The sequence below is a fragment of the Macaca nemestrina genome, chromosome 9 (assembly GCF_043159975.1).
Source record: "Macaca nemestrina isolate mMacNem1 chromosome 9, mMacNem.hap1, whole genome shotgun sequence".
NCBI classification, from domain to species: Eukaryota; Metazoa; Chordata; class Mammalia; order Primates; family Cercopithecidae; genus Macaca; species Macaca nemestrina.
Window position 1 is genome coordinate 127,302,251 of NC_092133.1, and position 23,874 is coordinate 127,326,124.

The following is a 23,874-nucleotide window of genomic DNA, read 5'->3' on the forward strand; positions in this document are numbered from 1 at the left end:
TAAATGCCTACATCAAAAAGTCTCAAAGAGCACAAATGAACAATCTAAGGTGACACCTCACGGAACTAGACAAATAAAAATCAAACTGAAACCCAGCAGAAGAAAAGAAATAACCAAGATCAGAGCAGAACTAAATGAAATTGAAACAACAACAACAAAAAAAACAAAAGATGAATGAAACAAAAAGCTGGTTCTTTGAAAAGATAAATAAAACTGATAGACTGTTAGTGAGATTAACCAAGAAAAGAGAGAAGATCCAAATAAGCTCAATTAGAAATGAAATGGGTGATATTATAACTGATACCACAGAAATACCAAAGATCATTCAAGGCTACTATAAATGTTCACCTTTATGTGCATAAACTAGAAAACCTAGAGGAGATGGATAAATTACTGGAAATATGCAACCCTCCTAGATTAAACCAGGAAGAAATAGAAACTCTGAACAGATCAACAAGCAGTGAGATTGAAATGGTAATTAAAAAGTTACCAACAAAAAAAAAAAGCTCAGGACCAGACAGATTCACAGCTGAATTCTGTCAGACATTCAAAGAAGAACTGGTACCAATCCTACTGATGCTATTTCAAAAGATACAGAAAGAGAGAACCCTCCCGAAATCTATGAAGCCAGTATCACCCTAATACCAAAAACAGAGAAAGACATAACAAAGAAAGAAAACTACAGATCAATATCCCTGATGAACATAAATGGAAAAAATCTTAACAAAATACTAGCTACCAGAATACAACAGCACATCAAAAAGATAATCTACCATGATCAAGTGGGTTTCATACCAGGGATACAGGGATGATTTAACATCCACAATAAATGTGATACACCACACAAACAGAATTAAAAACAAAAATCACATTATCATCTCTGTCAGATGCAGAAAAAGCATTTGAAAAAAGCATTTGACAAAATCCAGCATCCCTTTATGATTAAAACCCTCAGCAAAACTGGCATAGAAGGGACACACTTTAAGGTTATAAAAGCCATCCATGACAAACCAACAGTCAGCATTTATACTGAGTTGGGAAAAGTCGAAAGCAACCCCCTGAGAACTGGAACAAGACACGGACACCCACTCTCACCACTTGGTACTGGAAGTCCTAGCCAGAGCAATCAAACAATAGAAAGAAATAAAGGGCATCCAAACTGGTTAAGAGGAAGTCAAAATGTCACTGTTTGTTTATGACATGATTGTATACCTAGAAAACCCCAAAGACTCATCCAAAAAGCTCCTAGAACTGGTAAATGAATTCAGCAAAGTTTCAGGATACATTATTAATGTGCACAAATCAGTAGCTCTGCTATACACCAACAGTAACCAAGTCGAGAATCAAATCAAGAACTCAACCCCTTTTACAATAGCTGCAACAACAATTAAAATACTTAGGGGAATATACTTAATCAAGGACATCAATGACCTCTACAAGGAAAACTACAGAACACTGCTGAAAGAAATCACAGATGATACAAACAAATGGAAACACATCCCATGCTCATGGATGGGTAGAATCAATATTGTGAAAATGACCATACTGCCAAAAGCGGTTTACAAATTCAATGTAATTCTTATCAAAATACCACCAGCTTTCTTAGCAGAACTAGAAAAAACAATCCTAACATTCATATGGAACCAAAAAAGAGCCCACATGGCCAAAGCAAGACTAAGCAAAAAACAAAAAATACCCACCAGATCTGGAGGTATTACATTACCCAACTTTATGCTATAAGGCCATAATCACCAAAACGCCATAGTACTGATATAAAAATAGGAATATAGAACAGTGGAACAGAATAGAGAACACAGATATAAAGCCAAATACAGTCAACTGATCTCTGACAAAGCAAATCAAAACATAAAGTGGGAAAAGGATACCCTATTCAACAAATGGTGCTGGGATAATTGGCAAGCCACATGTAGAATGAAACTGGATTCTCATCTCTCACCCTATACAAGAATCAACTCGAGATAAATCAAAGACTAAATCTAAGACCCAAAACCATAAAATTCTAGAAGATAACACTGGAAAATCCCTTCTAGAAATTAGCTTAGGCAAAGACTTCATGACCAAGAACCCAAAAGGAAATCCAACAAGAACAAAGATAAATAGATGGGACTTAATTAAACTGCAAAGCTTCTGCACAGTGAAAGACATAATCAGCAAAATAAACAGACAACTCACAGAGTGGGAGAAAATCTTCACAATCTATGCATCTGACAAAGGACTAATGCCCAGAATTTACAAGGAACTCAAATCAGCAAGAACAAAACAATCCCATCAAAAAGTGGGCTGAGGATATGAATAGACAATTCTCAAAAGATCTACAAATGGCTGACATGAAAAAATGCTCAACGTCACTAATGATGAGGGAAATGCAAATCAAAACCACAATGAGATACCACCTCACTCCTGCAAGAATGGCCATAATTTAAAAAATACATGTTGGAGTAGATGTGGTGAAAAGCAAACACTTTTACACTGTTGGTGGAATGTAAACTAGTACAATGTCTATGGGAAACAGTGTGGAGATTCCTTAGAGAACTAAAAGTAAATCTACCATTTGATTCAGTAATCCCACTCCTGGGTATCTACCCAGAGGAAAAGAAGTCAATATACAGAAAAGATACTTGCACATGCATATTCATAGCAACACAATTCACACTTGCAAAAATATGGAACTAGCCCAAATACCCATCAATGAGTGCATAAAGTAAATGTGGTCCATATGTATATGTATGTGTGTGGGGGGGAGGGCCATCTACCATGGCCTAATACACACACACACACACCATGGAATACTACTCAGCTCTAAAAAGGAATGAAATAATGACGTTCACAGCAAACTGGATGGAATTGGAAACCATTATTCTAAGTGAAGTAACTCAGGAAGAGAAAACCAAACATGGTATGTTCTCACTCATACATGGGAGCTAAGCTATCAGGATGCAAAAACATAAGAACGATACAATGGGCTTTGCTGACTTGGGGGTAAAGGGTGGGAAGTGGGTGAGGGATAAAAGTCTACACACTGGGTACAGTGTACACTGCTCGGGTGATGAGTGCACCAGAATCTCAGAAATAGCCACTGAAGAACTTATTCATGTAACTGACCTCTACCCCTTCCCCCAAAACCACTGAAATTAATAAAAGTTATTACCTAAATCAGCAAAGTAGCCACTCATATCATTGACAAATGAGTGAAATTCGTATATCCATTTCCTTTGTTGTTTTACTTTCCTTTTTCACTCATTAAGCTGAAGGAAAACATCAACATTTATGTCAAAACTATGCTCCTTTGTCATTCACACAGCATGGCCACAGACACAGGTATTCATCAAAAGGCAACATTCTGAACAATCAGCTGGCTCACATTAGAATCCATTGTTTTTTCTGTCCACAGCATCACCATGATCTTGAAATCAAAAGATAGAAGGGCAAATGCTCTACATTGCTTGTTGGTTTGTAACTAACATCTACCATGGCCCTGCTTGTTGGTTTGTAACCAAACATCTACCATGGCCCAAGGTGAGTAATGGCAGTGGCTGAATATGCAGCAGGGTTAGCAACATTGGGTAAACTGACCAGGATCAACTGTAGAAAGTTTGGGGACGCAGCTGTTTGTATAGCAGATACACACATCCCCACATCAAGCTTCCAGCTTACTGATTAATGCTAGAGGCTTACACACTGACATTTACACCACGGAAGCAGGCAAACCCTCCAAATCAGAGCTGGATTTTTAAAATTAAATTTTTTTTTTTTGAGATGGAGTCTGTCACCCAGGCTGGAGTGCAGTGGCATGATCTCTGCTCACTGTAACTTCTACCTCCTAGGTTCAAGCGATTCTCCTGACTCAGCCTCCCTAGTAGCTGGGACTACAGGCATGCGTCACGATGCATGGCTAATTTTTGTATTTTTAGTAGAAACAGGGTTTTGCCATGTTGGCCAGGCTGGTTTCAAACTCCTGATCTCAAGTGATCCACCTGCCTTGGCTTTCCAAAGTGCTGGGATTACAGGCAAGAGCCACCGTGCCTGGCCCAGAGCTTAATTATTTGATTTTTTGAGGCTTGAGAGAGTGATGGAGAAAGTGTTAATCATGCCAATTAAACTGAAAACAAATTTTTTTTTCAACTTGCATCTGAGAAGGTACCTCTACTGAGCCTCCATCATGCAGGTTTATTCCTGGCTCCTGACTGTGAGTTCTATTGCGCTGAATTGTTCTCTCCTTCTGTTTGCATAAGGCTACCATTGGGCTACTGATGGGTGAGGCAACAAGTTACCTCTAAGGATCAAGTCAGCACTCATAAAACAGTGTTACCTCTGTGAGAAAACAGGGCCCACCTAGGGCACTAATCCACAACCCAGGCTACTAACTGGCTCTTTAATGCATATTCATACCCAAATGTTAGATAAAGAGCTGAAACAGCAGCTCTACTTTTGTGGGTTGAGCCTTTGCATTTGAGCATCCCTTCCTCAACATTTTCCTGCAAACTCCAGCCATAAATGGCATACCATATAAAGGGCAAGAAAGTTTATATTCTGTAACAGTCTAGGAATTCACTCCTTTGAGGAAGTATCTCTACATCAGAATGTGCCAATGTGACCAAATGAATGGGTTTCCGAATAACTATGGATAAAATATGTTTTCGAGTGACCAGGACACTCAGCATATGCTTGTTTTCAGTGCTTGCTAATTCTGGGCTTTGTAGATTTAGGCAAGTGATGCCAAGTACCTATTGAATGCGTGAGATAACAGTGAAGGAGGAGGAAGTAGAGTTATTCTTCAGAGTCCCTGGAACTGGATCAGCTCCTGGCTCAGAGGACCAAGGACACAAAGATTTGTGGCGTCATGGATTAGATGGCAAAGCTGGATTTGGGATTCTCAATTAGGTAAACGATCTGTCTAGCAAAGCATTTAACCTGTTTTACTAAGTGCAAGCAAGCATTTTCCTTTAGCAATTTATTCATGAGCTAAAGCATTAAGTGGCAGAAGACCACTGAATGTGCTTTGGGTGATTGTTTAACTAAAACAAAGTTATATATATACACACACACAGGTTTATTCATGCACACATATATTGAAATGTCATATATATTTACATGCTCGCAAATATAGAGAGATGCATGACTCATAGGATGCTCTTATGGTTGGGATCTAACCAGGAATCAGAAACCATTTGAGTTTTTAAAAAAGGAGTTTAATGCATAAAGTGAGGTGCCCAAATATAGAACTATGGAGGAAGTAAGCAGCGGATGGTAAGATGAGCCAGAAATGGGCAACATTGGTGAACAAGAGGGACAGAGGGACGGAGATGGGATTACTGGAGACTGGAGTCAGGAAAAAGATGTGATGAGCTTCTCCTCCATTCCTCCTTCTCCACTTGGTATTTCTACTTCTCTTATCTTCCTGTAGGCATCTTTCAGTATTTCAAACCATGAGATACTGAGAAAGGAGAAGACAGATGGTTGGGAGAGACAGTTTTGACCTGGTCACCTGATAGAAGCCAGAACCATCAGGAAACCCCAGTGACTGTCCTGGAGGCCATCCACAGCAGAGGGTTGGGGGGGATATCTCCTGGATTCTTCCCCCTCAATCTCCCTCAAAGAGGCCCCCAGACATGGGAACCTGGGAAGCAGCCTCCCAGAACCAGCCTCTTTGTTTTCCCTCCTATGTTTACCTTTGAGAGATGAGGTCTTGTTCTGTTGCCCAGGCTGGAGTGCAGTGGAGTGATAATGGGTCACTGCAGCCTCGGACTTCTGGCTCAAGAGATCCTCCCACTTCAGCTTCCCAAGGAGCTGGGACTACAGGCATGTGCCAACATGCCCAGCTAATTTGTTTTTATTTTTGTAGCGACAGACAGGGGTCTTGCTATGTTGCCCAGGCTGGTCTCAAGCTCCTGGCCTCAAGCAATTCTCCCACCTTGGTCTCCCAAAGCACTAGTATTACAAAGCATGAGTCACTGCGCCCAGCTCTCATTAGCTTTCTATCTGTGTAACAGGTTACTACAAATGTCGAGGCTTAGAACATATTATTACGTCCTATTTCCCTGGGAAGTCAGGCCTGGGTTAGCAGGCCTCCCCTACTCAGATGCTGTTATGTTGAAATCAACGTGTTGGGCAGGCTGGGCGGCTTTGCTCTTCTTACACACGCATTCATGCTGTTGGCAGGATTAATCCTCCTGTGGTCATAGGACTGAGTTTCCTGCTGACTTTGGGGTCTAGAGAAGCCTCAAGAGGCCATGAACAGATTCTAGGCACATGGCCCTCCCACAGCACAGAAGCTCACATCTTCAAAGCCTGCAAGAGGTTCTCCCTCTCCAGTCTACTTAGAGTCTGACACAACCTAATCAAGGGGGTGACTCTCCCATCATTTTCAGAAAGCCTGCCCGTACCAAGGGCAGGATATTATAGAGTACCTTAGGGGTTGGGGATTTTGGAGAGTTAACTTAGAATTCAGCTACCACAGCCCAAGATTCTGTGGGAGAAGACAGTAAAAAATGGATCCGGGGGCAACCAGGCCCAAAACCAACAGACGCAAAACCAAAGCAACTTCATTTCCCTTTTATGTAAATTTCCTCAGTGGGGCTGCTTAATTTCTTACTCTGGACATCACGGTTGTCAGGCTTTGTGCCTTCTCTACTCATGCCTGGGTCATAACACACTGTGCCAGTTTACTGATTGGATGTCGGAGTCAACACTCTTTTTTTTGAGACTGAGTCTCACTTTGTTGCCCAGGCTGGAGTGCAGTGGCTCGATCTTGGCTCACTGCAACCTCTGCCTCCTGGGTTCGAGTGATTTTCCTGCCTTAGTCTCCCAAGCAGCTGGGATTACAGGCATGCACCACCATGCCCGGCTAATTCTTGTATTTTTAGTAGAAATGGGGTTTCACCATGTTGGCCAGGCTGGTATTGAACTTCTGACCTCAGGTGATCCACCCGCCTTGGCCTCCCAAACTGCTAGGATTACAGGCATGGGTCCCAATGCCTGGCCCGGTGCCAACACTTTAAGTTGATCAAAGTAGACATTTCTCCTCCTTTTCTTAACTCAGGCCCAGGAAGCTGTCCCTTCACATTGTGTGTGGCCATCTTAGACTGGATTAAGACCATTTTAGACTGGATTAAGACCATCTTAGACTGGATTAAGACCATCTTAGACTAGATTAAGGCTGTGATCAGTTTCTGCTATTTCCCTACTTTGCTCTTCTTTTCCTTCCCATGTTGCTCAGTGCAGTTTCCAACACCTCCACAAAGGGGGCAGAGAGAAGTGACAAGCCTCAAAGAGGGGCATGGAGGGTAGGGCAGGAAACTTATCTGACCAGTGCTGTCAAAGCTTGGCTTCATGCTTTCTGGGCCTGGCAGATGTTTAATGCTTCCTTTCTCTTGTAGACATGTGTATGGGTTTCTTGGAGATGTTTCCAGGGTTGGGCATCTCCTACCCACAGTCTCCCTGTATTTGTCTGTTTTCACACTGCTATAAAGAACTACCTGAGGCCAGGCACCATGGCTCACGCCTGTAATCCCAACACTTTAGGGGGCTAAGGTGGATAGATCACTTGAGGCCAGGAGTCTGAGACCAGTCTGGCCAACATGGCAAAACCTTGTATCTACTGAAAATATAAAAATTAGCTGGGTGTGGTGGCGAGTGCCTATAATCCCAGCTACTTGGGAGGCTGAGGCACAAGAGTCACTTAAACCCGGAAGGGGGAGGTTGCAGTGAGCTGAGACTAGGTAATTTATAAAGAAGAGTTTTAATTGGGTCACAGTTCTGCATGACTGGGGAGACCTCAGGAAACTTACAATCAGGGCAGAAGGCAAAGGGGAAGCAAGGTACATCTTACATGGCAGCAGGGCACAGTGAGTGCAAAAGTACAAGTGCCACACTTTTAAACCATCAGATTTCATGAGATCCCACCATCACGAGAACACCAAGGGGGACCTTCCCCCAGGATCCAATCACCTCCCACCAGGTCCCTCCCCTGACACATGGGGATTATAATCTGAGATGAGATTTTGGTGGGACATAGAACCAAACCCCATCATCCCCTAGTGAGGGAGAATGAATTTCTCTTCCCTCTGGTCTGTAAAAGGCTCCTTTCTTAGCCTCTGTGAATCTGAACCTCGCCGCCATCCTCTTTGCAATGAAGTCCCTTCACATTGTGTGTGGCCATCTTAGACTGGATTAAGACCAGCCCATCAGCACCTTCTCAAACGATCCATTTCCAGTCTGCAAGAAACCTTGGTGCATCCTCTGCTCCAGCAAACTCTCATGGAGGAGGGAGTCCCCAGCTCAACTGTTCCCCCTTCCACTTGCCAGCCTGCTTTCCTCTCTCAGGAGTTGGAGTCAGATACGGGGCCACTGGGCCCCACCATGCCACTCTAACTGTGGGGTCCTGATGGAACCCCACTGGGCTTGAAGTGCAGGGCAGAGCCTCTCCATCTGCTCCTAGGGTGGGTGTGGTAGAAGGGGACACCTAGCACCCCGATTGCTCCTTTTAGTCCTTCAATGTGGGTAGGGGCTTAAGAATCTTATACTTCTTTTTGGTTTTCTCTTAAAAACTTGCAGCTTGTCTTGGCTTGGCACTCAGCTAAGGAATATCATCTATTTTATCTCAGTGCATCAGTTGAAATTTATTTTTTCCAGATGGGGAATGTTAGAACTAAGGGAATCTCCTGATTGCATGAAGAGAACATGCCCACATCTTGAGGGAAATGGATGGATCTTCCAGCCTCTATTTTTTCTCCTATAGTGAAGCTGTCCCAGATACAGCCCTAGGGATATCACTTGACTTTAGAGACTAAAATCCAAGACCACACTCAACAACTTTCCCACCTATGCAGGAATTCTAATAAACTTAGTAACTTGGACAACTGTCTGTGAGCATTATCAAAACCATGTTTCATCAGCAATCTGTCATAAGCAACTTTAGTTGACTTACAGCAAAAAAAAAAAAAAAAAAAAAAAAATCAACTTCATTTTCCCTGCAGCATTCATGTTATGCCTTGGTGTTTCAAAGATTTCTCATGTCTCAACATTGAAACATCCATCTTGGCTAATGGCAAAATTATACCCACGGGGTTTTACAAAAGACAAAAATTTGTCCTCATTGTCTATCAGAGTATCTCCTAGAATGTTTCAGTCCAGTATCTTTGAAATACCATGTTTCATCAACTGTATTTATCCCTATGTTGCTGGCAGACCCCTTACGGTTTATCCTCTTGTCTTGCTGATACAATTGCACATGAAGGCATTTTGTATGTCACTAATTAAGAGGAAAATAGCAAAGTTGTATCAGGAGGAGAGAAACAAGTTGTTCACAGAAGAAATCAAAAAGCCCCACGTAAACTGCACTTACTAAGTGGTTGTCATACAATCAATATATGATTTGTTAACCTAGGCACAAATCCCCCTTTCCAAACTTGGATCCTGCCATTGTCCTATACATTCCTTGTCACTCACATTTCATATTTTCCACAAATATCAATTTTCAGAGTTCCCCAGTTATAAACACATTTCTCTCTGCTTGGAATGGCTTTCTCCCTTGTGGCCTGATATCCAGGGATTAATTCAAATGTCTGTTTCTCATATTCAGGCAGAATTGGTTTTTCTATTCCTTGTAATCCCCTAGAACAGAGGTTGACAAACTACAGTCCTGTGGGTCAAATCCAGCCTACCACCTGTTTTTATAAAGTTTTATTGGAATACAGCCACCTTATTCACTTACAGATTGTTTGTGGTTGCTTTCTTACTAGTATGTAGAGTTACGTGGTTGCATCAGGGACTGTTTGGCCCACAAAGCCTAAATATTAATTATGTGGCACTTGACAGGAGAAAACTGCTGACACCTGCTGTATTAGTTCTTTCTGGCATTGCTATAAAGAAATACCTGAGACTGGTAATTTACAAAGAAAAGAGGTTTAGCAGGGACATGGATGAAGCTGGAAACCATCATCCTTAGCAAACTAACAAAGGAACAGAAAATCAGACACCACATGTTCTCACTCATAAGTGGGAGTTGAACAATGAGAACACATGGACACAGGGAGGGGAACATCACACACTGGGGCCTATTGGGGTGGGTGGTGGGAAGGGGAGGGAGAGCATTAGGACAAATACCTAATGCATGCAGGGCTTAAAACCTAGATGATGGGGTTGATAGGTGCAGCAAACCACCATGGCATATATGTACCTATGTAACAAACCTACACGTTCAGCACATGTATTCCAGAACTTAATGTAAAATAAGAAAGAAGAGAGGTTTAATTGGCTCACAGCTCCACAGGCTGTACAGGAAGCATGATGTTGGCATCTACTCAGCTTCTGGGGAGGCCTCAGGAAACTTACAATCACGGTGGAAGGCAAAGGAGGAGCAGGCAGGTCACATGGCCAGAGCAGCAACAATGGAAGTAGGAGGGAGGTACCACACACGTTTAAACGACCACATCGAGAGAACTCACCATCACAAGGACAGCAGCAAAGGGACGGTGCTAAACCATTCATGAGAAATCCAATCACCTCCCACCACGCCCCACCTCCAACACTGGGGACTACATTTCAACATGAGATCTGGGCAGGGACACACATGCAAATGATATCCCCTGCCCTAACACATTGCATATGTACAATAGGACCCTTGTCATCCTGGATGGAAATTGTTTGCTAACTTACAAGTTCACTCCCCCCCCCGCCCCCAACAGTGATAGTCCTTCAATGTACACACCATGAAAAACAAGGTGTCTGAAAGTTTCAAGTTTTCGCTCTGCCACTTAGGAGTTGTGTGGCCTTGAAAAAACTACGTAATCTGTCTGGGCTGCTGGTTTCTCACTTGCAAAATAGGGATAATAATAACCGCAAAAGTTTACTGTGAGGATTAAATGAGATATACCAAAAGTGCTTCAAATACTGTCTGGAACAACAACAAAAAAATGTTAGTGATAAGTAATCTTTTTATCCCACATACCATGGGAAGTAGCCCACACTAGTAGAGTGCCTGAAATCTAGTGTCTTCTCCATAAAGTTTCCTGCATTTGTTGGCAGGGTGAATGAAAAGAAAAAAGATATAAATATTCCTGGAAGATTAAAATAATGGAAAATATCCAAAGTCATAGACTGATTCCATGCACAAAGCAGAAGCTTGACTCAACATAAAGGAGGTACAATAAAGCAAAGACGTAAAAATCTTCATAGAAGCATGTCTTACTCCATTTGCATTGCTATAAAGAAGTACCTGAGGCGGGGTAATTTATAAAGAAAAGAGGTTTATTTGGCTCATGCTTCTTCAAGCTGTGCAAGCACGGTGCCAGCATCTGTTTGGCTTCTGGTGAGGGTTCAGGAAGCTTAGTGGTAGATGAAGGGGGAGCAGGCATGTCACATGGCAAGAGTGGGAGCAAGAGAGAAGCCAGGCTCTTTTAAAGCACCGGTTATTGTGTGAACTAACAGAGTAAAAACTCGCTCATTACCATGAGGAGGGCATCAAGCCATTCATGAGGAATCCACCCCCCCCAGACCCAAACACCTCCCACTAGCCCCACCTCCGACACTGGCGATCACATTTCAACATGAGATTTGGAGGGGACGCATAACCAAATCATTTCAAAGGAAAAAAACTGGAAAGCTTTGTTAAATAGAAATCCTCCTTGTGTTACATGGTTAGTTTGTGTCAGACGGAAATCACAGAAATGTAGTAGGAAAGTCTACCCTCCACCACCCCCCTGCTATTCTTTTGAGTTTCAAAGAAGGAAGACAAGACACCAACGTAATCCTCACCTGCAGTTCATGCTAAGCGAGGAGCCTCCCTAAATCCTTATGTACCATGACTTTTTTTTGAGACAGAGCCTCACTCTGTCACCAGGCTGGAGTGCAGTGGCATGATCTCAGCTCACTGCAACCTCCACCTCCCAGGTTCAAGCAATTCTCCTGCCTCAGCCTTGTGAGTAGCTGGGACTACAGGCGTGTGCCACCATGCCAGCTAATTTTTGTATTTTTAGTAGAGACGGGGTTTCACCATGTTGGCCAGGATGGTCTCGATCTCTTGACCTCGTGATCCGCCCACCCCAGCCTCCCCCCATGACTAGTGAATTAACCAAACGCATGTTATACAAGAAATACCCATAACTTGGCCCCAAAATGGGACTAGATACTCCTCCACCTTGTGCTATACCCAGGGCCTCACCTGCCCATCTCTTTCCTAAGTCTGCAGGTTCCTATGGTCTTAATTCTGCAGCCTCTCTGCAGAACCCCAAGCCGTAGTGCTGTAGCTCTGTCACTGCTAAGGGGGAACTGTGCTCATTTGCCATGATTAGAAGATCTTTGAAGGTCTTTGGCAGTTTTTATCAAGGCATAAAAAGCAATTATTGCAATTAATGCAATTTACCATGTGTTACTCTTCCAGAAAAGCTATTTCAGGGTAGGTCCACCATCTGTCCCTTTCAGAGTGATAAGCCTTATCATTTAACACTGTCCAGAATCTCAGGGTTTGCATGTAAAACCTCAGGGAGTATCCTCAGATAAATCCACTCCAGCTTTCTCTGTTGGGCTCTTCCAGGTCTCAGGTTCATAGACAGTCTTTACCTCCAATAACAAAGGCTTTTCTGTCTGGGTAGGAAGAAGAAAGAATGTGGTCTCGAAATGGACATTCAGATATTCGTTTCTGCAGAGGGAGCCATCAACCGGCAGAGGGAGCTTACTTTTTGCCGTCAACAACCCTTCCCTTAACACAACACTGATGCTTGAAGATGTAGTCTACCAACATTGCTTCTGACAACCAGGAAATACAGAGGAAACACCATAACTGGCATATGTTGTTGCACGAGCCGAGGGGAATAGAAGAGTTTCTGCCAAAGAGATCCAAGCTAAACAGGAAGGAAAGGAGACAAAATCACGACTTCTAGTTTATATCGGGTGATTTTTCAAACATAATAATGGACATCTAAGATCAAAGTCTAACTATCAAAGATCAAGTTAAAATCCACCTGCTATTTTTATTCTTTTGGAAAAAAAAACCACCAAATACTTGTTCCTTTTTAGATGGGTGACTTGGGAAATATGAAGTGGTATAACCCACTTTAAAAAGCGTAGTGCCAGCCAAATGGCTGGAAAACTCATACTTTGCTTCTCACCAATCTCCCTCATTCCTCTCTAAAAAATCTGGCTGCAGGGCTGCTAAGTGTATCGTGAAAAGAGAAACAGGGCAGGCTTTCCCTCGTGAAAATAAGATTCACAAAGGCACTGAGAAGCAAACCAGCTTTTCTCCTCGTTCACACATTTGGTAGAAGCTGCCATTTTCCAAGTTTGGCACCTTTTTCCTTTCCAATAACCAAGAAGATTTTATGTATAAAATATTTATATATCTATCAAGTACTGTCTATGCTTTTTAATGACTAAATGTTTTTATAATTCTTAAAATCCCAATGCTTTGGTTTGTACACTATCTTTTTTTTCTTTTTCTTTTTTTACTGTGAGCCCTGTAGACCTTGGGTTTATTAAAAGTTGTTGGAAAATAAATCAGGCTCTTCAGGATGATCTTTGGAACCCTCTGCACTTGTTTATCAGGAGACAGGCTGTTCCCTCCTTGCCTACCTTCCGATGAGCCCAAGGGACTGGGGCAATGGTGTCTGTCTGAGGTGTAATGACAGCATGTCCTTCTTCAGTGGAAAGGGCAGGGGTGGGACAGAGTTATTTTAATTGTTCCTGAAAACTTTCCATTTTCCTCCAATCGTGAGCCAATGCAGTGCTCTCATTTGCTATTTAAGCTTTTTTTTTTTTTTCTCCCCCCAAAAAGATACTTCTGTACTAAGGGCTTTTATTTATGTGGTAAGGGAACTAGAGATGTCAGTTTCATTGTCAGTTTCTTAAAAAGACGGTTTTCTTCACAATCTTTGAACAGCCTGTCCACTGTAACATTTTATATTTGCTATCAGGCATTTGTTGACAAGATAGATATTTAAAAATTACTACTGGGGTTGGGTGCAGTGGCTCATGCCTATAATCCCAGCACTTTGTGAGGCCGAGGCGAGTGGATCACCTGAGGCCAGGAGTTCAAGACCAGCCTGGCCAATGTGGTGAAACCCCATCTCTACTTTACAAAAAAAAAAAAAAAAAAAAATTAGCCAAGTGTGGTGGCAGGCGCCTGTAATGCCAGCTACTCAGGAGGCTGAGGTGGAAGAATCGCTTGAACCTGGGAGGTGGAGGTTGCAGTCACCTGAGATCACGCCACTGCACTCCAGCTTGAGGGACAGAGTGAGACACTGTCTTTTTTTTTTAAAAAAAAAAAAAAAAAAAAAAAAAGAAAGAAAAAAAGAAAAAAAAAGATGTTGCATTTAAGTTATTTGAGTATTTGAAGCTTTCAAATTTTAAGTTATTGAATACTTGAAGTTTTCAAACAAGATTCAGTTTTGCATATCCGATGTGCAGATGAAATTTGCAAAGTAAAGTTAATAGATATGAAAATAACCAATGAAGAGATTATTGTTGTTCCAGCAATGCCCCGCCTCCCTGCTTTTGTTTTCTTCCCACTCTTATGCCATTTCAGACTGATGAGCTTCGAAGAACACAGGTGATAACTGAGATTCACGTAAACAGAATACGAAAGCAAGGCACCCCATACGGTCACAGACAACTCAGCCATTCCTTCTGCAAGAGCAGCCACTGACTGGACCAGAGGCTTGTTGGGGGGCCCACAGACAGCCCAGAGCCCCTGGGCACAACCCACAGAGTCCCACAAAGTGCCCTAGACAGCCTGGCCGTAAACCTGTCCAATGACCTGACATGGCCTCATACAAAGGACTCTTCCCAAAGTCGCTGTGGTAATGAACTAAACAAAGGAGATGAATTCTCTCTGGAATCAAGGAATACATAAAGGCAGGGTCAGTTAGGACCGACAGGAGAACTGAGAATCAGGGAAACAAGCAGCCGTACTTAGGAGAGAACATACAGACCAGATGATAAAGCCAGCAGAAAGTCTATCTTTGAACACGCCTCACTTCCGAATGGTTTTTGCTCTAGCCCATGTGTGTTTTTATGCTCTACGCCACTTTGCTTAAGTTGCTCAAGGGAGGCTGTGTTCCTTCTTTCCAAATAATCCTAGCATCACAGGTGAGATCCACTGTAAATAACTCAGTTTACTCCCTGCAACAGAGAGTGTTATTCTTAAATATCTCATAAACGTGCTTTTAAACCTGTTGTATTAGTCCGTTTTCACACTGCTATCAACATACTACCCGAGGCTGGGTAATTTACAAAGGAAAGAGGTTGAATTTACTCACAGTTCCACATGGCTGGGGAGGCCTCGGGAAGCTTACAATCATGACGGACTAGGAAGCAGACACCTTCTTCACAAGGTAGCAGGAGAAAAAAGAAACCCAGGCAAACTGCCATTTATAAAACCATCAGATCTCGTGAGAACTCCTTCACTATAACAAGAACAGCATGGGTGAAACTGCCCGCGTGCTCCAATCACCTCAACACCTGGGGATTACAATTGGTGATGAGATTTGGGTGGGGATACAAAGCCAAACCGTATCACCTGTGTAGAATAAAGATAACCACTATTCATTTTCACTTACTACTCTGTAGACTCAACTTCTGGTAATAGGGTATATTTTTTGCTGTACAAACGCTATACACAAGATTAAACAGTTCTCTAGAGAATACAGTTCCCTGGTGCCTACCCACCTAGAGAACTAGGTGCCCCTAGAGACTTCTCTAGTGAGAATGGTAAGAAAAAATATATTTATTTGCTTGCAGCTGTTTCTTTTTACTCCAAAAATAAATTTGGAGGCCAGGTGCAGTGGCTAATGCCTGTAATTCCAGCACTTTGGGAAGCTGGTTGGTAGGATCTCTTGAGGCCAGGAGTTTGAGACCATCCTAGGAAACCTACTTCTACTCTACTCAACCTCATCCCTACTAAAACTTCTTTGTAAAAAATTAGCTGGGCATGGTGGCACATACCTGTCATCCCATTACTCAGTAGGCTGAGGCAGGGGGAACACTTGAGCCCAGACGGCCAGGGCTGCAGTGAGCTGTGATTGCACCACTGCACTCCAGCCTGGGTGACACAGTGAGGCCCTGTCTTGAACTCCTGACCTCAAGCGATCCTCCCACCTCAGACTCCCAAAATGCTGGGATTACAGGTGTGAGCCAGCACTCCAGGCCCTCAGCAGGTTTGCCTACACGTCTTCACAGCTGTTATGAGTTTACTAGGGCTGCCATAACAAAGCACCACAGACTGGGGGGCTTAAACACCAAAAATGGATTGTCTCATGGTTCTGGAGGTTGAACCCCATAATTCAAGGTGTTTTCTTGACCAGCAGGGCTGGTTTCTTCCAAGGGCAGTGACGGAAAGACCTGTTCGGGGCCTCTCTGCAGGGCTTGTGCATGTCCATCTTCGGGTTTATTTGGTGTCTTCTCTGTATATGCCTGTGTTCCTATTTCTCCCTTTTATAAAGACACGGGTCATATCGGATTACAGCCCACCCCACTCCAGTGGGACCTCATCTTAATTACATCTCCAGTGACCCGATTATCCAAATAACTTCACATATTCTGAGATACTGCGGGTTAGGACTTCAGTATAGTAATTTTTTTTTTTTTTTGGTAGGGGGTGGGGAATATAATCCAGCCCGTAACAACAGCTTTTGTGAACCTGGGTCTTCCAAAATTCTACATCAGACCAAGTTAGTCCCATCCTCCACCTACACTAAGCACTAAGATCCCTTCAATGAAAGAGTGAACCCTAATGTAAATTATAGAGTTTATAATAATGTGTCAGTATTGATTCCCCAATTGTAATAAATGTGCCCACTAATGCAAAGATTAACATCTTTAATAATAGGGGAAACTGAGGCAGAAGAAGGGGAGAAGATACCTGGGAACTCTGTACTCTCTGCTCTATTTTTCTGGAAACCTCAAACCGCTCTTAACAATAGTCTATTAATTTTTTTTGTTTTTTTTTTTTTTTTTTTTTTGAGACAGAGACTCCCTGTGTCACCCAGGCTGGAGCGTAGTGGCGTGATCTCGGCTCACTGCAGCCTCTGCCTCTCAGGTTCAAGTGATTCTCCTGCCTCAGCCTCCTGAGAAGCTGGGATTACAGGTGCACAACACCAAGTCTGGCTAATTTTTGTATTTTTAATAGAGATCGGGTTTCACTATGTTGACCAGGCTGGTCTGGAACTCCTGACCTCAGGCAATCCACCAGCCTCAGCCTCCCCAAGTGCTGGGGTTAGAGACATGAACCACCGTGCCCAGCCCATTTTTTTTTAAAGGAAAAATCCTATGTAAACAGGAAAAAAAGAGCCCTTTGACTGGCTACAATGACCAGAGCCTCCAGGGACCTTGGGGTGTTGCTCCCTTCCTTCTGTGACCCCTCCTCCTGTTCGCTTCGCTCTGTGCCAATCATAGGTACCTTCCTTCTGCTTCTAGAGCCGGCCAGTCCTGTTAAAAATCAAGGGCCTTACATGAAGTTGTTCCCCCATCCTGGAATCTTTTTCTCTCCCCAGATTCTCCAGGTCCCGGTTTACCTGTCAGTCCTCCCAGAGGACAATGCCCCAGCTCTCATTTTCCTCACTGAATTTATCATTGCTAGGTTTGATTCCCTCATCTATTACCTGTTTCTTCCTTTTCTGTCTCTGATTCTTGCTCTCATTGGGCCCACTCTGTCTCCACCAACACCTCCTGGTCTAAGCCACCATCTGACTTGATCCACAGCAACTGCCTTCTCACTGGTTATCAATAAGAAACTAATGAAGACAGGTGGAGGTCCTTGAAGAGGTGTCCGACAATTTTGTTCTTTCACTGCAATCGGAATTTAATGCACAAGGATTTGTTTCCTCCCTATTTTCTCCTTGAACAGTGTTGCTGCAAACAGAAACACACACACACACACACACACACACACACACACACACACACACACACACTTTGAACACCCTTCTTCCCAGAAAGATCTTTGTTTAGCATTTCTGATTGAGCATCTTGGAACTGTTAGGGTAACCACCTGAGTTGATCTCAGCTAGTACAGTTGAGAAAGGTGATCCTGAGAACAGCAAGAATTTATGAGGCAATTTAGAAAGAGATGGATTTAAAAACATTAAGTGTTCCTGGTAGATTTGGGAGCACAGGTGTACTATCTTTGATTTGGAAAGAATTGCAAAGAAATGCTGTCCAACACTGAACATGAGCTGATGTGTGGGAGCAGCTCCTACATTACTGTGGAGCAAATGGGCTTTAATACGTAATTGGAGAGGTAGAGGAGGAGGGCAGGGTTTTTATGCTTTGTTTTCTGAAGGAAATCACCCCTATGTCTCCAAATATGATCACAGGGATGAGTGAGTTAATGGTTTTATTTTGGTTTTTGTTTGATGTTTGTTTTGTTTGGGGTTTTGTTGTTGTTTTTTCAAACAGCAGAAACAAACTCAAACCAGTTTAAGCAAAGAAGTGGAAGTTGACGGCAGGGACTCAGGAGCATCGAGTGGAAAAAAAGAGCAGAGATGGACATTGGCTCCAGGAAGCTCCCAAGCCCACTCCCCTCTGCCCGACTGCCTAGTCTTCTTTCTCTGTGAACTGCCTTCATTGCTCTGTTCCACAAGGTAGGCATCTGCTGCCCCTCTTCCATTGCCTAAATATAAAAATATAAGTCTTACAGCCAGAAGAGGATGCCGTGAGTCTCTTGGTCTCAGTCCAAGTTCCTGGAAGAAGTAATCTGCACGGTACAGTGTCCATCTGTGGTCCAGTCTACTATAGCCAAGATGAGGGGTGTGCAGAGCCTCATGGTACAAACACTCCTACTTTCCCTCCGTGCTTTGCACGCTGTGGAGGAGAAATGAAGAGACAGGGAAGTGAGATAATCCTCAGAGAAGGGAGCTGCTGGAAGCTCAATTAATATTCCCCAAGGGCCCCACAGAATGGGTATATGTGTCATTCATATATTAAAAATGTATTGAACCCCTACTACAAGTGGGCAGAATTTCAGGCCTTAGGGACAACTCTCCCCTTTAGAAGCTGGGATGCTAGCTGGGAATCAAAATATTGCATGCATGAGATTGTCAGGAAACATGTAAATAGGACCTTATTTAGGAAAATATTCACTGAGTGTCTGCCATTGGCAAGATACTGCAGGGTGTTAGGGAGCAAGAGTACTAAGAACTAGCACCCTTCCTCCTTGCCCAAGTTCTACGCCAATTGAGAAATGAGATAAAGCCAATAGAGACCAAAGCACTACATCTATGGCCAACAAAGGCTAGGTTGGATGTTGTAGTTTATAGAGGCAGGCAGATGAGCTTCCTTTTCTAAACCCCGGAATGAGGCAGGGGATGGGCAGAGCTGGCCACAAAGAATGGTCTTCGAAAACCCATTCACTGAGCACCTTCTGCCTGCCAGGCATTGCTCTAGATAAGGAGACACTGCAGTGAACAAAACTATGTTACTGCCCTTCTGAACTTAATTTCTAGTGAGGGATTATAGACCCCCCTTCAAAAAAAAAAAAAAAGTTAGATAGTGGTATATACAGCTGTGTTACTTTGCTCAGGCTGCCATAGCAAAGTAACATGGACTGGGTAACTTGAACAACAGAAATGAATTTTCTCAGCTGGGCGCAGTGGCTCATGCCTGTAACCCCAGCACTTTCGGAGGCCAAGGTGGGCGGATCCCTTGAGGTCAGAAGTTGGAGACCAACCTGGGCAACACGGCAAAACCCCATCTCTACTAAAAATACAAAAATTCGCTGGGCATGGTGGCATGAGCCAGTAATCCCAGCTACTGGGGAGGCTGAGGCACAAGAATTACCTGAACCTGGGAGTCGGAGGTTGCAGTGAGCCAAGATTGCGCCACTGCACTCTAGCCTGGGCGACAGAGTGAGACTCTGTCTCAAAAAAAAAAAAAAAAAAAAAAAAAAGAAAAGAAAAAAAGAAAAAAAGAAAGAAAGAAAGAAAGAAAAAAAGAAATTAATTTTCTCTCAGCTCTGGAGGCTGGAAGTTGGAGATCAAGGTGCCGGCAGGGTTGGGTTCTTCTGAGAGTCACGAGGGAAGGTCTGTTCCAGGGCTCTCTTCCTGGTGTGTAGATAGTCTTTTCATTGCGTCTTCACATGGCCTCTCCTCTGTGCATATGCATGTGCGCTAATGGCCTCTTTCTTATAAGGACACCAGCCATACCAGATCAGGGCCCACAAGAATGACCTCATTTTAATTTAAAGATCACCTCTCTAAAGACCCTATGGTCAACAAAGTCTAGGTTGGAGAATGTAGATTATAGCTGCAGGCAGATGGGCTTCCTTTACTAAACCCTAGAAGGAGACAGGGATGGGCAGCGCTGGGCACATAGAATGGTGTGCCAAATACAGTCTAAAGACCCTATCTCTTTACTTCCAAGATTGGGCTATAGAAAAATAATAATAACTAAAATAAAGAATAAAAATAAATAAGAAAAGACCCTCTCACCACCTCACCTCCCTTCTGGAGGCTGTGAGTCTGGGATTGAGGTGTCTGCAGGTTGCTTTCTTGTAAAGTCCCTGTCCCTGGCTTGCAGACGGCCACCTTCTCCCTGTGTCTTCACACGGTTTTCCCTCTGTGCGTGTCTGGGTCCTAATCTCTTCTTCTTAGGAGGGTACCCGTATGACCGTATTTGACCCTAATTACCTCTCTAAAGACCCTTTCTCCAAATACGATCACATCCTGAGCTAACTAGAGGTTGGGACCTCAACATACAAATTTGCGGTGAGGAGGTACAATTCAGCCCATACATCATAAAGAAAAAGAAAGCAGTGTTACAGGATTTTGGCTGATGGAGCACTATTTCACACAGAATGACCAGGGAAGACATTTCTGAGAAAGTAACATTTGAATGAAAGCTTTCTTTTTAGTCAAGTGCAGTGGCTCACGTCTGTAATCCCCACACTTTGAGAGGCCAAGGTGGGAGGATTGCTTGAGACCAGGAGTTCGAGACCAGCCTGGGCAACATAGCAAGACCCTCTCTCTACAAACAATAATAAATGAATGAATGAATGAAAAGTTTTCTTGTGATGAATAAGTGCCTTGAGACCTGGAGCTCTTGGAGGCATTCTAGATGAGTAGCATAAACAAGAACCTGAGCCTTGACACATGTGAGAAATGTCGTGGAAAGTATGAAAATAGATCTGGGGGTCATAGAAGGTTTTGTTTTGTTTTGTTTTCAGTAGCAACAGAAATGAATGTCCTATGTAGGGTGATATCTAAAGTCATAGCAATAGAAATTACAGTCAGAAGTCAAAGACTAAATAAAGTCATATAGGTAGGTGATAAAGTACAATTAATGAGAAGTTAGGGATTTGGGATTCATCTTCAGACAACTGGGTTGAGAGAGTCCTTTGAAGTTTCAGGGAAATGGGAGGAATCATGAACATGGTCTCACGGGTAGAAGAATCTGAACTCGGTACATAGAATGAATGAGAATTGGGATAAACTAAAAGGCCAGGTGACTGTGCAGGAAGCTATTCTGAGGCCCCGTGTACGTGGTCATAAAGGGCTGCTTTAAATTGCAATTGTAGCAGGAGAAATACAAAATTGGAGATGATTTCAAAGGAAGAATGGACTGAGTCAAAACTGGCATTGAAATCTCTTAGTTACATGAACTAAGTCACACTCATTAAACTCCCTGGAAATGGTAACCTAGAAAGGAGCTATGCCATATCTACGGCTCATCTGATGCCACAATTAAAATGCACGAGGCACAGCCACACTCAGATTGGAAAATACCGAACAGGTCTCTGGTCTCAGGAGACTGCAAGTTCCGGGCCATGCTGTGACTGGAATTTTCATCGTTCCTTCTTCTCTCAGGTATATTCACACCTACACCACTTGTTAACGGCTAAATTGTGTCTCTCCCAAATGCACACATCGAAGCCCTAACCCCCAGTACCCGAAAATGTGACTGTGTTTGGAGACAGGGTCTTTAAAGAGGTAATTCAAGTAAAATGAGGTCATATGGGTACCTTCTAAGAAGAGATCAGGACACAGACATGCACAGATGGAAAACCACGTGAAGGAAGACACGGGGAGAAGATGGACATCTACAAGCCCGGGAGATGGGCCTTAGAATAAACCAAGCTGCTGACACCTCGGCCTCAGACTTACAGTCTCCAGAATAGCGAGAAAATTAATATCTGGAGTGAAGCCACCCAGCCTGTGATACTTTGTTAAGGCAGCCCAAACAAAAGAATACACCGTTCTGCTCAATGGCCACTTCTGAGCATGCCGGGGGCCTCCAGGAACCTTTCCTGATCCTCTTTTCCAGTGATTTGGCTCCCGGCCAATACATAGCCTCATTGCTTCCTCTTAAATCCATTTTCTCTTGTTCTGTCCTATAGTAGAGAAAATGAATTCATATCATCCTCATCATACTGCATCATCTAACACATAACCACTGGTCGCTTATGGTTATTTCTTTCTTTATTTTAGATGGAGTTTCGCTCTGGTTGCCCAGGCTGGAGTGCAGTAGCGCGACCTTGGCTCATTGCAACCTCCACCTCCGAGGTTCTAGTGATTCTCCTGCCTCAGCCTCCCCAGTAGCTGGGATTATAGGAGTACGCCACCATGCCGGTCTAATTTTTGCATTTTTAATAGAGACGGGGTTTCACCATGTTGCCCAGACTGGTCTCAAACTCCTGACCTCAAGTGATCCACCCGCCTTGGCCTCCCAAAGTGCTGGGACTACAGGCATGAACCACTGTGCCTGGCCCACTTATGGTTATTTAAATTCAACTTAATTAACATGAAATACAATATAAAATTCAGATTCTCTCTTGCAGTAGCTACATTTTAAGTGTTCAATAGCCACATGTGACCAGTGGGTAACTTATTGGACGGCATATATAGAACATTTCCCTTATCGTAGGAAGTTCTCTTGGACATGCTATAGGAGAAAGCTTAAATCCCCTCTTTTAGAGCCCCAACCTGGTTATATTTGTTAAGGTTCTTTCAGCTGTAAGCAACATAAACCTGCTCAAGGTAGATTTTTCTTCTTTTTTTAAGGTGGAATAGGAAGGTAGTGGTGGGCCTTATTGGGAGATATAAATACCCCACGAGATCAAAAGGACAACTGGAAGAACCAAGGGCAGCTCTGATGACTTTGACAGGAGGCTCTTGTGGCCTTTCCTCTATGGAGCTGCCAGTGGTCTTCAGTTTCCATGTGTTTTTTTTTTTTTTTTTGAGAGAGTCTCACTCACTCCGCCACCCAGGATGGAGTGCAGTGGCACGATCTTGGCTCACTGCAACCTCCACCTCCTAGGCTCAAGCGATTTTCTTGCCTCAGCCTCCCTAGTAGCTGGGACTACAGGCGTCCGCCACCATGCCTGGCTAATTTTTGTGTTTTCAGTGGAGATGGGATTTTGCCATGTTGGCCAGGCTGGTCTAGAATTCCTGACCTCACAAGATCCACCCACCTCGGCCTCCCAAAGTGCTGGAATTATAGGCGTGAGCCACTGCACCTGGCTAAGTTTCTATGTCTTTTTGTTCCAAGTCTCAAAAATCAGGAAAGAGAATCTGATCGGCCCACGTCGGGACAAGGGTTCACTTGGTCAAATGTGGCTGGTGAAAATGTGGCAACTGGGTCTTCAAGGACAAAGGACAACATGGTTACCGGTCGCCCATCCCAGAGTCTTCCCAATGAACCTGGAGAACAAGGAGTCACTCTGAGTGGGGCCACGACCTCCACAAGGATCCAGGGTACTAGATGAAGGTGTCCCTTTAGTGGCTGATCTAGACCCTTCATTGTACCATAAGAACTGCAAATGCTTTGATCTTAGCTTTATACAAACATGCTATTTCTTTTTACTCATTTGGAAAAAAACACTTATTGTGGCCTTGCTTGGTGCACAGGTGCTGGTATAGATGTTCTGGG

General features: G+C 43.4%; 1 protein-coding gene across 3 annotated transcripts in view; it reads right to left on the reverse strand.

The window, feature by feature from the left end:
* Positions 1–23,874, reverse strand: part of LOC105488210 (phosphotriesterase related) — a 140,353-nt gene that overhangs the window by 18,291 nt on the left and 98,188 nt on the right. The window contains exons 11-12 of one of the 3 annotated variants that reach the window (XR_011608233.1): positions 18,648–18,813; positions 8,978–12,860 (exon numbers count right to left, since the gene is read on the reverse strand). The exons of 1 other annotated variant lie outside the window; for it this stretch is intronic. The gene's annotated coding sequence lies outside the window, so the exon portion shown is untranslated. Of the gene's footprint in view, positions 1–8,977; positions 12,861–18,647; positions 18,814–23,874 lie in introns of those variants that run through there. One more of the 3 variants, XR_011608232.1, reaches the window with a different exon arrangement.